Here is a 17,960-nt window from a genome sequence, read left to right as displayed (position 1 = left end):
GTAGCAGTCCTGGGTAGTTGTTCTGGTCCTCTCTGGTGTTTGTATTCTGGTACCCTCGGTACCCCGGCTATAGAGGTTAGCGTTGGGGTGTTGCTCCTATCATAGTTACTAGTGTAAACCTTGAATCATTCTCATGTAAAACAATTTGAATATCTAATGAAAACTTATTTGCGCCAAAACTTTAGTGCTAAATGTGACATTTTTGACGGGAAGAGTTTTGAATATGTCCCGCATTATGTGCAGTTTTGATGCATTTTTTAAGTGCCTTTTTTTAGAGAAATATAAAGTGTTTTATGAAGATATGACATCTTTAGGCTGTGTTCACACTTTGATTATTGACTGCATTTTACACACCTTTTTATTGTGCTGAAAATTACACATTTTTACCATATCTTGCAGCACAATATCAAAATTTTTGCCATGATTTTGGGAAAACCACAGCAAAAACAGAAAAAAGCAGCAGGAAGTGCAATGTGTGGACATAACTTTGGGAGAGGTGTAGAACTACTATATATCCGGATCCCATAGAGATAGCAGCAGTAGTATACAGGTAGAGCTGGAGGATAGGTGTATAACTACTATCTATCCTGACCCGTAGAGATAGAAGCAGCAGTATACAGAAAGTGCTGGGGGGGAGAGGTATATAACTACTATATACTGGAGATAGCAGCAGTATACAGATATCTTTAATAACATTAGAAGGAATGAAGTCGAGTTGTCATTGGTCACAGTCTGCATATGAAAACTAAACATACCCTTGGATTAAAGAGTCGAACAAAGTGCTGTAGAAGTCCGTCCGCGGCTGCGTTATTTTATTGGGGACTTTGCTAATAAACAGCAGCAGATTGGGGAAGATTATAGTAGCCAGTCCTCTTCCTCCCTCTCTCAGCACCGTCCACAGCTTGGGCAGAACTCCCTTCTTGGCATTTACGTGATCTCAGCAGTTCTAGATTTAATAAAGAGAGGTAGTTATTGAAATTATGAAAAGCAAAAGGGGTTATACAGGATAAAAATGAACATAGACGCGCCACACCTGTCCTTAGGTTGGGTTTGGTATTACAACTCAGCCCCGTTCACTTCATTGAAACTGAGCTGTAAGGCCACACACAACCTGAGGACAAAAGTGGCGCTGTGTTGATATGGGTAAGATTATACATTTTGGGGCAGAAAAAAAAATGTTTTTCTGAGTAAAAGGGCTACTCCGCCCCTATACATCTTCATCTCCAAAGGATAGGAGATAAGATGTCTGATCGCGGGGGCACCGCCGTTGGGGACCCCCGCGATCTCAGCTGCGACATCCCAGACATCTAATGCACGGAGCGAACTTCACTCTATGTCGGATGACTGGCGATGCGGAGCGGAGGCTCGTGACATCACGGCCACGCCCCTCAATTAAAGTCTATAGGAGGGGACGTGAGGGCAGTCACGTGACCGAGAATTTAGGAGCCTCCATCACTGCACCCAACACTCTAAACGGACGCCGGGTGCAGCAGGAGATCATGGGGGTCCCCAGCAGAGGGACCCCCGCCATCAGACATCTTACCCCTATCCTTACCCCTATGATTTGCAGGTAGTTCGCGCATCATGACTTTTATAAAAGTCATTCAGTTACCCCAGAGATTTGCGGCATCGCACGGGTTAACTGGCAGAAGTCCCGCTGTTACCAGCGGGGGACAACTTCTGCAAGCCCCCCCAGGACCATCTGTGGATGGTCCTGCTCAGCGATCACTGTGATTGGTCACTGTGGACCAATCACAGTGATCGCTGACTGTGGGGGGTTAAAGTTCAGATCCCCCGCTCTGCCCGCCCCTAGAAGTCGGGCAGAGCAGGGGGAAGAGGATCTCGAGAGCTGCGGGGGGACCGCGGCACGACGACAGGCAGACGCGGAGAAGGCAGCGGAAGCAGGCAAGTGGATGCAGCAGTGAAAATTGCCGTTATGTGATATTCACTGCTGCTTCTAGGAGTTTTAAAACTACAACTCTCAGAATGCCCAGACAGCAAAAGGCTGTCGGGGCATGCTGGGAGTTGTAGTTTTGCAACAACTGGAGAACAGTTGGGAGAACGCTAAGTAGTGGTGTCCAAATTGTAGCCCTCCAGATGTTGCAAAACTTCAACTCCAAGCATGACCAGACTGCCCAGGCATGCTGGGAGTTGCAGTTTGGCAACATCTGAAGGGCCAGATGTTACAGAACTACAACTCCCAGCATGCCTGGACTGTTTGGGCATGCTAAGAGTTGTGGTTTTGCAACATCTGGAAGAGCACAGATTGAAGACCACTGCACAGTTGTTCCCAACCTGCGGCCCTCCAGATTTTGCAATACTACAACTCCCAGCATGCACGGACAGCCAAAGGGCATGCTGGGAGTTGTAGTTTTGCAACAGCTCGAGGTTTTCCCCACCCCCATGTACATTCACACGGGTGGGGGTTTACAGCGAGTTTCATGCTGCAAGTTTGAGATGCAGCAAAATTTCTTCTGCAGCTAAAACTCCCAGAGGGAAACTCACTGTGAACACCCTCCCGTGTGAATGTACCCTAAAAACCCTACACTACACAAAATAAAAAGTAAAACACTACATATACACATACCCCTACACAGTAACCCCCTCCCCCCCCAAATAAAAATGAAAAACATCAGGTACGGCACTGTTTCCAAAATGGAGTCTCCAGCTGTTGCAAATTAATGGACAGCCATTAACTGTCCAGGCATGCTGGTAGTTTTGCAACAGCTGGAGGCACCCTGTTTGGGAATTACTGGCGTAGAATACCCCTATGTCCATCCCTATGCAAATCCCTAATTTAGGCCTCAAATACGCATGTCGCCGTACTCGGGAGAAATTGCTTAACAAATTTTGGGGGGCTTTTTCTCCTTTTACCCCTTATGAAAAGGTAAAGTTGGGGTCTACTCCAGCATGTTATTGTAAAAAAAAAAAAAAAATTTTACGGTAACTTGCTGGTGTTGCCCCATACCTTTTATTTTTACAAAAGGTAAAAGGAGAAAAGAGACCCCCAAAATCTGTAACGCAATTTATCTTGAGTACGGAAATACCCCATATGTAGACGTAAAATGCTCTGCGGGCGCACAACAAGGCTCAGGAGTGAGAGCAAAAATGCTGGTGTTATCCAAAATTTTTCATTTTCACAAGGGGTAATAGGAAAAGGGCCCCACGAAATTTGTTACCCCATTTCTTGTGAGTATTTTAAATACCCCACATGTGGATGTAAAGTGCTCTGCGGACTAACTACAGGGCTCAGAAGAGAAGGAGCGACATTGGGCTTTTGGAGAAGGAATTTGGCTGGAATTGAAGGCCATGTGCATTTACAAAGCCCCCATGGTGCAAGAACGGTGGAACCTCCCCCACATGTGACCCCCTTTTGGAACTACACCCCTCACATAATGTAATAAGGGGTGAAGTGAGCATTTACACCCCACAGGTGTCTGACAGATTTTTGGAAGTGGTCCATGAAAATGAAAAATGTATTTAAGGCTCACTGTACCCATTGTTACATGCCTTGAGGGGTGTAGATTCCAAAATAGTATGCCATGTGTTTTTTTTTTTTTTTTTTTGCGCTTATATGGAACCATAGGGACTTCCTAAATGCGACATGCCCCCCTAAAACCATTTAAGCAAAATTCACTCTCCAAAATCCCATTGCCGCTCCTTCGCTTCTGAGCCCTCTAGTGCACCCACAGAGCACTTTAAGTTCACATATGAGGTTTTTCCTTACTCGAGAGAAATTGGGTTACACATTTTGGGGGGGGGGGGGCATTTCTCCTTTTACCCCTTGTAAAAATTCAAAAACTGGGACTACAAGAACATGTTAGTGTAAAAAATTGATATTTTGAATTTTCTCCTTCAATTTGCTGCTATTCCTGTGAAACACTTAAAGGGTTAACAAACATTCTGAATATCATTTTGTATACTTTGACGGGTGCAGTTTTTATATTGGGGGTAATTGTGGGGTATTTCTAATATGAAGACCCCTCAAATCCACTTCAAAACTGAACTGGTCCCTGAAAAATTCCGATTTTGAAAATTTTGTAAAAAATTGGAAAATTGCTGCTGAACTTTGAAGCCCTCTGATGTCTTCTAAAAGTAAAAACATGTCAGCTACATAATGCAAACATAAAGTACACATATTGGGGGACATGTATCATTATTTGTGTATGGTAGAAGCATTTTACCCCTTTTCCCGAATTCTAAATTATGTGCAGAAGCGCTAAAATTATCAATCAAGTGCAATGAGCTTCATAAATTGCGGGTAAATATAGTAATCTCCTCAATCCACTCTTTGGAAAATAGAATTGATTATTTAGAGCATCTTGCTATGTTAAGTCCAAGATGGCTTATATTTGCGCAAAAAAAACCAGCTCTTGCGGCAACATTTTTGGTGTAAGGGAAAAGTACGCAGTTAATAAATCCATGCGTACTATAGAGGTCACTACAAGGTAGCCCGATTCAGCCACATGTGGACGACATGCTCTACCAAAACGTGCGCAAAAAATGCGCCAAAAAAGGGCTTGCGCAAAATTTTGCGCAAAAAAATACACACAAAACAGGGGTAAAATCTTTGATACATGTCCCCCATTGTATATGTGATTCAATATATAATTTATTTGGAATATCCCTTTTCCTAACAAGCAGAGAGCTTCAAAGTTAGAAAAATGCAAAATTTTCAAATTTTCATAACATTTTTGAATTTTTCCCCAAGAAATGATGCAAGTATCAACGAAAATTTACCACTATGATAAAGTTGAATATGTCACGAAAGAACAATCTCGGAATCAACTTCATAAGTTAAAGCATTCCAGAGTTATTAATGCTTAAAGTGACAGTGGTCAGATGTGCAAAAAATGCTCTGGTCCTTAAGGCCAAAATGGGTTAAAGAGATCAACACACCCCTCAAACAGCTCACCAGTGTGGGTGTTGGGAGTCAAACCCCCCACCTATCTGATACTGATAACATCTCTGTAGGAAGGGTCATCTATATCATGACTAGGGGAGAGTAGAGATCCGATACCGTTGCACCCAAGCAACCCCACCCATTTACTGACCTCTTCCCCTTACCTTAGGAGTCACAGACTCGAAGTATGGTGCAAAGGCCACAGCGGACCCAACTTTTATTAACCAAATAACAAAATATAATAGAGATTAGAGATTAGAGATAAGAGATAGAGATAGAGAAAAATAGTTGCAGCACTCTTATAAATAATGCAATATTGGTGCCAGCACCCAAACCTGATTACAACACCAAGGATGCAGCACTCCAAAAAATACAAAGTGGTTTATTTTCTCATCTTCAGTGAAGCAACGTTTCTGCTCCTATGGAGCCATTTTCAAGCTTAGTGATACACACATGTTATGGGGTATATATACCCAAATAAGTGCAATTACAAACATTCCAATCAAGCAAATCTAACTAAACATACAATTACAAAAAGTGATATGAAATATTACATTGCAGTGTACCAATAAAGTGCTATTTAAGTGCCATAATATTAAAAGCAATACTTGAAACATAACTCACATATTTCCATATAAACCATTAATAACCAATTAATGCATCGCACATGTATTACATAAATATGGATGATTACATATGAATATTGGAGGAAAACTTCGTTCACCCGCTCTGTATACTTAAAAATGGCGCCGCTAGCGTGGTGGAATTTTCACTGCGCCTGCATGGAGACTACGTGCGGTCGCAAGAGACCGGTCACCTGACACCGGAGTGTCACATGACCGCTATAGCTCTCGCAATATCCCTGCTGGGAAACAAGAGAGCCGCGACCACGTGATCCACCACTGGGTCACCTGATCCGGTAACCAAGCAACCGCTAACGCTACTCTCCCTAATGGTGATTATCATTGGTTATGTCATTCACACTGGTGCAATATTATTATACGCATCAGAATGTCTTAAATCTGATGACCGGGGGAAACAAATTATAAAGACCTATCAAGGGGTACTGTAAATATCAAAAAATGAACCCTAAAACAGAAAAACCTCTACTACCAGAAAACATAAAGAATATATGTAAAAAATGTGTGTGTAAAAAAATTTTTTTTTTCAACAAATTGTATTAAAAAAATCAAAATAAATATGAATGAAAACAAACATTAAAATAAAATAATTAATGCAAAGCAAAAATAAATAAATAAAAATAGATTTTTTTTAAATAATGATCTAAATAAAAAATAATAAATAATAATTTTAAATAATAATAAATAAATCATATTAATGAAAATAATAAATTATATTGGCTATTCGAATAATTAGTGGTCATTGCAGACCATCCCACATGGAACATAAAGAGAATAAACCCATTTAACTGGGGGACACTTGGCCTCCAATTCCTGCAAATATGGGTCAAAGGGGTCAACATCATCGTAGGCGAGGATGTCCAGGACCATAAGTCTCGGGCATCCTCAACCCCCCCCCCCCCCCCACACACACACACCCACACCCAGCAGCATTCAGGGTGCGCCAGCTTCTTCAGCAGCGCAATCACTCAATATATGGCCACAGATGGTCTTTTATATAGCCCGAATGAAAAAAAAAAACATAAACACAAACAAAAAATAAATACAAAAAGCAAAAAAATCTAAAAAATATATAAAAAAATAAATAAAATAAAAAAATAATAAATAAATAAAGGTGTACTTTACAAATAAAAAAGCGTGAAAAAAAGTTTTGTTATAAAGATGTGCTAGGACATTTTTTAATTAAAAAAAAAATCTGTTCAAAATAAACAAAAAATTATTTTTAAGTAAAAATTTGTTTATATCACTCAGAAACAAATTGTGCCACCTTAACATTAACCGGGATGACTGCCGATATCTATCAGCAGGCATCCCGTGCATGTACCCAGGGGGGTCCTGAGTCAATTGAGACCGACGATTTTCGGTGGATCCGGGTCATACCAGTGTCCGGTGACCTGGAAAATCAGGGGGGATCGGAGGTGTTCAAGACACCCCCGGTCCCCCTGAAGGGATAGGAGTTAGGTGGCAAGGGTGCCACCCCTCCTATCCCTGCTATTGGTCATCAAGAAGTGATGACCAATAGCAGATCGGGGGCGGGGGGGTTAAAATTTGATTCCCCCGACCTGCCCACCGACGGTACTCCAGACAGAACGGGGGAACTGTAACATGACCGGCAGCAGTGGCGGTTCCTTACCTCATCGGCTGCGGCGGGCGGCGATGACGTGCGGCTCCCTCGTGGCTCCCTGGTAAAGACTACGGAAGCCGGTGAGTAGTTGCCTAGCAACATCTGGAGGGGCAAAACTTTGGAGGCCACTATACAGTGCTCTCTAAACTGCAGCCACCCCCCCAGATGTTGCTAAACTACAACTCCCAGCATGCCCAGACAGCTGTTTGGGCATGCTGGGATTTGTAGTTTTGCAAGATTTAGAAGGTTGCAGTTTGGAGAAGACTTTGCAGTGATCTATAAACTTTAGTCCTCCAGCTCTTGCAAAACTACAACTCCCACCATGCCCACACAGCAGTTTGCTGTCTGAGCATGCTGTATTTGTAGTTTTGCAACATCTGGAGGGCCACAGTTTGGAGATCACTCTGCAGTGGTCTCCGAACTGTAGCCCTCCAGATGTTGCAAAACTGCAAATCCCAGCATGCCCAAACAGCAAACAGCTATCTCGCCATGCTGGGAGTTGTAGTAGCGTACCTCCAACTGTTGCATAACTACATCTCCCAGCATGCACTTCGGTGATCAGTACATGCTGTGAGTTGTAGTTTGCAACAGCTGGAGGCACACTGGTTGAAAAATACTGAGTTAGGTAACAGAACCTAACTGAAGGTTTTCCAACCAGTGTGCCCCCAGCTGTTGCAAAAGTAGTTTTGCAACAGCTGGAGGTTTGCGACCCCCCCCCCCCATGTGAATGTACAGGGTACATTCACACAGGCAGGCTTACAGTAAGTTTCCTGCTTCAAGTTTGAGCTGCGTCAAATTTTCTGCCGCAGCGCAAACTCCTAGCGGGAAACACACTGTAAAACTGTGCCAGTGTGAATGTATCCTAAAAACACTACACTACACTACACTAACACATAATAAAGGGTAAAACACAACATATACACCCCCTTACACTGTCCCCCCCAATAAAAATAAAAAACATTGTACAGCAGTGTTTCCAAAACGGAGCCTCCAGCTGTTGCAAAACAACAACTCCCAGCAATTCTGGACAGCCACTGACTGTTCAGGCATGCTGGGAGTTTAGTAACGGCTGCAGACACCCTGTTTGGGAATCACTGGCGTAGAATACTCCATCCAGAATATGTCCACCCCTATGCAATCCATATATTAGTCCTCAAAAGCGCATGGCGCTCTCTTACTTCGGAGCCCTGTTGTATTTCAAGGAAACAGTTTAGGGCCACATATGGGGTATTTCCGTACTGGGGAGAAATTGCACTACAAATTTTGGGGGGCTTTTCTCCTTTTACCCCTTACTAAAAGGAAAAGTTGGGGTCTACATCAGCTGGTTAGTGTAAAAAAATTTGTTTTTTACACTAACATGCTGGTGTTGCCCATACTATTTTCAAAAGAGGTAAAAGGAAAAAAAGACCCCCAAAATTTGTAACACAATTTCTCCTGAGTACGGAAATACCCCATATGTGGGCATAAAATGCTCTGCGGGCACACAGCAAGGCTCAGGAGTGAGAGCACACCATGTACATTTGAGCCTAATTTGGTGATTTGCACAGGAGTGGCTGATTTTACAGCGGTTCTGACATAAACGCGAAAAAATAAATACCCACATGTGACCCCATTTTGGAAACTACACCCCTCACGGAACGTAACAAGGGGTATAGTGAGCTTTAACACCCCACAGGTGTTTGACAAATTTTTGTTAAATTTGGATGGGAAAATGAAAAAATTTTTTTTTTTTTTTTTTACTAAAATGCTGGTGTTACCCAAAATTTTTCATTTTCACAAGGGAAAATAGGAAAAAGCCCCCAAAAATTTGTAACACCATTTCTTCCCATATGTGGATGTAAAGTGCTCTGCGGGCGAACTACAATGCTCAGAAGAGAAGGAGCGCCATTGGGATTTTGAAGAGAAAATGTGTCCGGAATTGAAGGCCACATGTGTTTACAAAGCCCCCATAGTGCCAGAACAATGGACCCCCCCCACATGTGAGCCCATTTTGAAAACTACACTCCTCACGGAATGTAATAAGGGGTGCAGTGAGCATTTAACCCAACAGGTGTCTGACAGATTTTTGGAACAGTGGTCCGTGAAAATAAAAAATGAAATTTTTCATTTGCACAGCCCACTGTTCCAAAGATCTGTCAAACGCCAGTGGGGTGTAAATACTCACTGCACCCCTTATTAAATTCAGTGAGGGGTGTAGTTTCCAAAATGGGGTTACATGTGGGGGGGGGGGTCCACTGTTCTGGCACCACGGGGGGGGCTTTGTAAATGCACAAAGCCCCCTACTTCTATTCCAACCAAATTCTCTCTCCATAATCTCAATGGCACTCCTCTTCTGAGCATTGTAGTTCGCCGGCAGAGCACTTGACGTCAACACATGGAGTATTTCCATACTCAGAAGAAATGGGGTTACAAATTTTGGGGGGAATTTTCTCCTATTACCCCTTGTGGAAATGTAAAATTTGGGGAAAAAACTGCATTTTAGTGAAAAAAAATAAATGTACACATCCAACTTTAACTAAAAGTCATCCACCTGTGAGGTGTTAAGGCTCACTTTACCCCTTGTTACGTTCCTTGAGGGGTGTAGTTTCCAAAATAGCATGCCATATGTTGTTTTTTTTTTTTTTTTTGCTGTTCTGGCACCATAGGGGCTTCCTAAATGTGACAAGCCCCAAAAAACCATTTCAGCAAAATTTGCTTTCCAAAAGCCAAATGCGACTCCTTCTCTTCTGAGCATTGTAGTGCGCCCGCAGTGCACTTGACGTCCACACATGGGTTATTTCCATACTCAGAAGGGATGGGGTTACAAATTTTGGGGACATTTTCTCCTATTACTCCTTGTAAAAATGTAAAATGTGGGGGGGGGGGGGGGGGAATGCATTTTAGTGAAAAATGTTTTAATTTACACGTCCAACTTTAACGAAAAGTCGTCAAACACCTGTGGGGTATTAAGGCTCACTGTACCCCTTGTTACGTTCCCTGAGGGTTCTAGTTTCCAAAATAGTATGCCATGTGGGGGTTTTCTTGCTGTTCTGGCACCATAGGGGCTTCCTAAATGGGACATGCCCCCCAAAAACCATTTCAGAAAAACTCACTCTCCAAAATCCCATTGTCGCTCCTTCCCTTCTGAGCCCTCTAGTGCCCCCACAGAACACTTCACATACACATATGAGGTATTTCCTTACTCGAGAGAAATTGGGTTACAAATTTTAGGAAGATTTTTCTCCTTTTACCCCTTGTAAAGATTCAAAAACTGGGTCTACAAGAACATGCGAGTGTAAAAAATGAAGATTTTGAATTTTCTCCTTCACTTTGCTGCTATTCCTGTGAAACACCTAAAGGGTTAACACACTTACTGAATGTCATTTTGAATACTTTGAGGGGTGCAGTTTTTATAATGGGGTCATTTGTGGGGTATTTCAAATCCACTTCAATTCTGATTTAGAAAATTTTGTGGAAAATTGCTGCTATACTTTGAAGGCCTCTGATGTCTTCCAAAAGTTAAAACATGTCAACTTTATGATGCAAACATAAAGTAGACATATTGTATATGTGAATCAATATATAATTTATTTGGGATGTCCATTTTCCTTATAAGCAGAGAGTTTCAAAGTAAAAAAAAAAAATGAAACATTATCAAATTTTTCATAAAATTTTGGAATTTTTCACCAAGAAATGATGCAAGTTTCGACGAAATTTTACCACTAACATAAAGTAGAATATGTCAAGAAAAAACAATCTCGGAATCAGAATGAAAAGTAAAAGCATCCCAGAGTTATTAATGATTAAAGTGACAGTGGCCAGAGTTGAACTGAACAGAGCTGAGTTATTAAAGGAAAAAAGACCACAAAACAAAGAAGTAACAACAAGAGAAAGATTTACATTTGTATTTCAGAACTCACCAATGAATTCCATAGTGGAGAGAGCAATCAGGAAAACTGGTTTTTGATTGAGGCGGAAGTGGATCTGAAAGAGATAGCTAAACATAAACCTCACATTACATATAGAAGAAACATCACTATAGGGGACACTATTAATAAAGGCAGAATGAACAAGAAACCACTAGAAAAGAATACATGGCTAAGTGAAATTACACCAAAAGGCAACTATAAATGTAAAAATTGCAATCAATGTAAATACAGCTATGAAACGAAATATATAAGATTGGGACCCATGCAACACATGATACAGGATCTAATTACTTGTCGCACCAAAAATTTTATTTATGCTATCTTGTGTCCCTGCGACTTCTTTTACATAGGACAGACAAAACGCCAACTCCAGATACGTATAAGGGAACATATATATGCAATACGTATAGAAAGACCAGGCGCATCACGTCTTCAAGCCCATGTAGAGAAACACACGGGAACAATGTAGAAGTCCTGCGGTTTTTGGGTCTGGAGCGAATAAAACAAAATAAATTTGAACGCACCGACCAGAAACTTTTACGTGCAGGAACTTTATGGATATTAAAGACGCACGCAACAGGCAATATTGAGTTAAATGACAGGACTGAACTATCAGCTTGCTTTTAGTTTTAACACACCTTCTTGCTCTCACGTCAGTCGAACACATGACTCGAGTCTGAAGGCGTGATTGGATGAACATTGCACTCACCTGTGTATATATATGAAGCACAGACAGGAATAGATATGGCCAGAGGAAGCACACACAGTGTGCGAAACAGTAGCTCGGTCGCACATCACTATCCCCCCCACTACCCTCTCCCTCTGTTATATTGTAACGTGAGTATATTTCAATAAAGAAGAATATACCAGCTGAGATGGTGAGTTGCCGATTTCTTTACTCCTCTTCAAATGCTATATGTAAATTCTTCTGTGTCAGAGCACCACCAGCAGCACCCATCTACACCGACGTATATCCAACACGATAGTTTCGTCCACTAACACAGTGCCGTGCTATCTTTTGTATGAACTGTCATTTTGAATACTTTGAGGGGTGCAGTTTTTATAATGGGGTCATTTGTGGGGTATTTCTAATAAGAAGGCCACTCAAATCCACTTCAATTCTGATTTCGAAAATGTTTTGGAAAATTGCTGCTATACTTTGAAGCCCTCTGATGTCTTCCAAAAGTAAAAACATGTCAACTTTATGATGCAAATATAAAGTAGACATATTGTATATGTGAATCAATATATAATTTATTTGGGATGTCCATTTTCCTTATAAGCAGAGAGTTTCAAAGTTTTAAAAATGCAACATTTTCAAATTTTTCATCAAATTTTTGAATTTTTCACCAAGAAATGAAGCAAGTTTTGACAAAATTTTGCCACTAACATAAAGTAGAATATGTCATGAAAAAACAATCTCGGAATCAGAATGAAAAGTAAAAGCATCCCAGAGTTATTAATGATTAAAGTGACAGTGGCCAGATTTGCAAAAAAGGGCCTCCATCCTTAAAGGGGTACTCCGCTGCCCTGTGTCGGAAGCTCTGCTCCCCAGCGTCTGGAAGTTTATAGTTCTGAACGCTGTGTCGGGCTTCCGTGTTTAGGGCTGCCCCTCGTGACGTCACGCCCGCCCCTTTCGTGATGTCACGCCCGCCCCCTCAGCGAAAGTCTATGCGAACGGGGTGCGATGGCCATCACGCCCCTTTCCCATAGACTTTCGTTGAGGGGGCGGGCGTGATGTCATGAAGGGGGCAGGCGTGACGTCACGAGGGGCAGCCCTGAACACGGAAGCCCGCACACAGTGTCAGAAACAATAAACTTCCGGACACTGGGGAGCGGAGCTTCAGACACAGGGCAGCGGAGTACCCCTTTAAGGTGAAAATGAGCTGCATCCTTAAGGGGTTAATTATAATGTAAATAAAAAATAATAATATAAAATTTTTTTTGCTTTTTTTATTTATTTTTTGTTTGTATCTATGGTTTTTTTTTTCATTCGGGCTATATAAAATGCCTTCTGTGGCCATATATTGAGTGATTGCGCTGCTGAAGAAGCTGGAGCACCCTCAATGCTACTGGGTGTGGGGGGTTGAGGATGCCAGAGACTTATAGTCCTGAACATCCTCGCCCACGATGATGCTGGCCCCTCTGACCCGTATTTGAGGGAATTGGAGGCCAAGTGTCCCCCAGTTAAATGGGTTTATTCTCTTTATGTCCCATGTGGGATGGTCTGCAATGACCACTAATTATTTGAATAGCCGATATAATTTATTATTTTCATTAATACAATTAATTTTATTTATTATTATTTAATATTATTATTTATTATTTTTTATTTACATTATTATAAAAAAATTATCATCTATTTTTCTTTTATTTTTTTTCTTTGCATTAATAATTTTATTTTAATATTTGTTTTCATTCATATTTATTTTTAATCGATTTTTTTAATACAATTTGTTGAAAAAATTTTTTTACACACACACTTTTTTATATATATTCTTTATGTTTCCTGGTAGTAGAGGTTTTTCTGTTTTAGGGTTCTTTTTTGATATTTACAGTACCCCGATCATCAGATTTAAGACATTCTGATGCGTATAATAATATTGCACCAGTGTGAATGACATAACCAATGATAATCACCATTAGGGAGAGTAGCGTTAGCGGTTGCTTGGTTACTGGATCAGGTGGCCCAGTGGTGGATCACGTGGTCGCGGCTCTCTTGTTTCCCAGCAGGGATATCGCGAGAGCTATAGCGGTCATGTGACACTCCAGGGTCAGGTGACCGGTCCCTTGCGACCGCACGTAGTCTCCATGCAGGCGCAGTGGAAATTCCACTACGCTAGCGGTGCCATGTTTAAGTATACAGAGCGGGTAAGCGATGTTCTCCTCCAATATTCATATGTAATCATCCATTTTTTATGTAATACATGTGCGATGCATGAATTGGTTATTAATGGTTTAATGTGCAAATATGTGAGTTATGTTTCAAGCATTGCTTTTAATATTATGGCACTTAAATAGCACTTTATTGATACACTGGGCACTGATATTTATTGAAATATGGTCAACTTTTTGTAATTGTATGTTTAATTAGATTTGCTTGATTGGAATGTTTGTAATTGCACTTATTTGGGTATATATACCCCATAACGTGTGTATCACTAAGCTTGAAAATATCTCCATAGGAGCAGAAACGTTGCTTCACTGAAGATGAGAAAATAAACCACTTTGTATTTTTTGGAGTGCTGCATCCTTGGTGTTTTTGGATGGACTGCAATCAGGTTTGGGTGCACCAATATTGCATTATTTATAAGAGTGCTGCAACTATTTTTCTCTCTATTTTTCTCCCTCTCTCTCTCTCTCTCTCTCTCTCTCTCTCTATCTATCTATCTATCTATATATATATATATATATATATATATATATATACATACATAAAGATGTTATTATATTTTGTTATTTGCTAAATAAAAGTTGGGTCCGCTGTGGCCTTTGCACCATACTTTGAGTCTGTGATTCCTATGGTAAGGGGAAGAGGTCGGTAAATGGGTGGGGTTGCTTGGGTGGAACGGTATCGGATCTCTACTCTCCCCTAGTCATCATATAGATGGCCCTTCCTACAGAGACGTCATCAGTATCAGATAGGTGGGGGGTTTGACTCCCAACATCCACACTAGTGAGCTGTTTGAGGGGTCTGTTGACCTCTTTAACCCCTTAAGGACCGAGGTCATTTTGGCCTTAAGGACCAGAGCATTTCTTGCACATCTGACCACTGTCAATTTAAGCATTAATAACTCTGGCATGGTTTAACCTATAAAGTTTATTCCGAGATAGTTTTTTCGTGACATATTCTACTTTATTATAGTGTTACATTTTCGTTGATACTTGCATCATTTCTTGGTGAATAATTCCAACATTTCATGGAAATGTGAAAATGTTGCATTTTTCTAACTTTGAAGCTCCCTGCTTGTAAGGAAAAGGGACATGTCAAATACATTATATATAGATTCACATATACAATATGTCTACTTTATGTTTGCATCATGAGGTTGACATGTTTTTACTTTTAGAAGACATCAGAGGGCTTCAAAGTTCATCAGCAATTCTTTCAGGTACCAGTTCAGTTTTTAAGTGGATGTGAGGGGTCTTCATATTAGAAATACCACACAAATGACCCCATTATAAAAACTGCACACATCAAAGTATACAAAATGATATTCAGAATGTTTGTTAACCCTTTAGGTGTTTCAGAGGAATAGCAGCGAATTGAAGGAGAAAATTCAAAATCTCAATTTTTTACACTAACATGTTCTTGTAGACCCAGTTTCTTTAATTTTTACAAGGGGTAAAAGGAGAAAATGCCCCCAAAATGTGTAACCCAATTTCTCTCAAGTAAGGAAAAACCTCATATGTGAACGTAAAGTGCTCTGTGGGTATACTAGAGGGCTCAGAAGCAAAGGAGCGACATTGGGATTTTTAGTGAATTCTGCTGAAATGGTTTTAGGGGGGCATGTCACATTTAGGAAGTCCCTATGGTTCCATAACAGCACAAAAAAAAAAAAACACATAGCATACTATTTTGGAATCTACACCCCTCAAGGCACATAACAAGGGGTACAGTGAGCCTTAACATCCCATAGGTGTTTGACGACTTTTCGTTAAATTCGAATGTGTAAATGAGAAAAAATTCTCAATAAAATGCAGTTTTTTCCCTAAATTTACCATTTCTACAGGAGGTAGCAGGAGAAAATGCCCCCCAAAATTTGTAACCCCACGTCTTCTGAGTATGGAAATACCCCATATGTGGATGTCAAGTGCTCTGCTGGCGCACTACAATGCTCAGAAGAGGAGCCACATTTGGCTTTTTGAAAGCAAATTTTGCTGAAATGGTTTTTGGGAGGCATGTCACATTTAGGAAGCCCCTATGGTGCCATAACAGCAAAAAAAGCTAAAAAAAAAAACTACACTCCTCAAGGAATTTCTCACAAGAGGTTATAGGAGAAAATGCCCCCCAAAATTTGTAACCCCATTTCTTCTGAGTATAGAAATACCCCATGTGTGGACGTCAAGTGCTCTGCGGGCGAACTACAATGCTCAGAAGAAAAGGAGCTTTTGGAGAGAGAATTTGTTTTGAATGGAGGTCGGGGGCCATGTGCATTTACAAAGCCCCCCAGAGTGACCAATCACAGTGATCGCTGACCAGGACCATCCAGAGAGGGTCCTGGGGGGGCTTGCAGAAGTTGTCCCCCGCTGGTAACAGCGGAACTTCTGCCAGTTAACCCGTGCGATGCTGCAAATCACTGGGTTAACTGAATGACTTTTATAAAAGTCATGATGCGCGAACTACCTGCACATCATGACGTTTGTATAAGTAATTCCGGGGGAAGGGGTTAATATTAAAATCTGCTCATACCTGCCATTATCGTACTGTTTATAGGTGCAAGGTACTGCAACGTCATCCCGTTTACTTATGTGAGTGCAATGGCCTCTTCAAACTTCTGATCGCTGGGGTGTCTGGTTTGATCCCCTCCGTTAATATAAAATTGCTTACCTCAAAGAGGTACTCTGCCCCTAGACATCTTATCCCTTATCCAAAGGATAGGGGTAAGATGTCTGATCGCGGGGGTCCCACTGCAGGGGACCCCCACGATCTCCCTGCTGCACCCGGTGTCCGTTTAGAGTGTTGGGTGCAGCGCTGGAGGCTCCTAAAGTCACGGCCACGCCCCCTCAATGCAAGTCTATGGGACGGGGCGTGACTACCCTCACGTCCCCTCCCACAGACTTTCATTGAGGGGCGTGGCCATGATGTCACGAGCCTCCGCTCCACATTGCCAGTCATCCGACATGGAGTAAAGTTCGCTCCATGGATCGGATGTATGGGATGCCGCAGCCGAGATCGCGGGGGTCCCCGCGATCTTATCCCCTATCCTTTGGAGATGAAGATGTATAGGGGCGGAGTAGCCCTTTTACTCAGAATAACATTTTTTTTTCTGCCCCAAAATGTATCATCTTACCCATATCAACACAGCGCCACTTTTGTCTTCAGGTTGTGTGTGGCTTAACAACTCAGTTTTAATGAAGTGAACGGGGCTGAGTTGTAATACCAAACCCAACCTAAGGACAGGTGTGGTGCGTCTATGTTCATTTTTATCCTGTATAACCCCTTTTGCTTTTCATAATTTCAATAACTACCTCTCTTTATTAAATCTAGAACTGCTGAGATCACGTAAATGCCAAGAAGGGAGTTCTGCCCAAGCTGTGGACGGTGCTGAGAGAGGGAGGAAGAGGACTGGCTACTATAATCTTCCCCAATCTGCTGCTGTTTATTAGCAAAGTCCCCAATAAAATAACGCAGCCGCGGGCGGACTTCTACAGCACTTTGTTCAACTCTTTAATCCAAGGGTATGTTTAGTTTTCATATGCAGACTGTGACCAATGACAACTCGACTTCATTCCTTCTAATGTTATTAACCCCTTAACAACGCAGGACGTATATTTACGTCCTGCGCCGGCTCCCGCGATATGAAGCGGGATCGCGCCGCGATCCCGCATCATATCGCGTCGGTCCCGGCGCTAATCAACGGCCGGGACCCGCGGCTAATACCACACATCGCCGATCGCGGCGATGTGCGGTATTAACCCTTTAGAAGCGGCGGTCAAAGCTGACCGCCGCTTCTAAAGTGAAAGTGAAAGTGACCCGGCTGCTCAGTCGGGCTGTTCGGGACCGCCGCGGTGAAATCGCGGCGTCCCGAACAGCTGATCGGACACCGGGAGGGCTCTTACCTGCCTCCTCGGTGTCCGATCGACGAATGACTGCTCCGTGCCTGAGATCCAGGCAGGAGCAGTCAAGCGCCGATAATGCTGATCACAGGCGTGTTAATACA

The 17,960-nt window shown here is 41.9% G+C and overlaps 2 long non-coding RNA genes across 2 annotated transcripts; one reads left to right on the top strand and one right to left on the bottom strand.

Moving 5' to 3' along the window:
- Window positions 1-445: 445 nt before the first annotated feature.
- On the bottom strand, window positions 446-13,839 carry LOC130357087 (uncharacterized). The gene is made up of 3 exons (XR_008889103.1): window positions 13,717-13,839; window positions 11,068-11,131; window positions 446-946 (listed from the first exon to the last, which is right to left on the bottom strand). It is a non-coding gene; the product is annotated as an uncharacterized LOC130357087 (long non-coding RNA).
- LOC130357088 (uncharacterized) lies at window positions 13,836-17,541 on the top strand. The gene is made up of 3 exons (XR_008889104.1): window positions 13,836-13,947; window positions 14,262-14,357; window positions 17,288-17,541. It is a non-coding gene; the product is annotated as an uncharacterized LOC130357088 (long non-coding RNA).
- The last annotated feature ends 419 nt before the right edge of the window (window positions 17,542-17,960 follow it).

Source organism: Hyla sarda, chromosome 2, assembly GCF_029499605.1.
Source record: "Hyla sarda isolate aHylSar1 chromosome 2, aHylSar1.hap1, whole genome shotgun sequence".
In the NCBI taxonomy this organism is placed as follows: domain Eukaryota; kingdom Metazoa; phylum Chordata; class Amphibia; order Anura; family Hylidae; genus Hyla; species Hyla sarda.
This window is presented reverse-complemented; position numbering and strand designations above follow the sequence as displayed.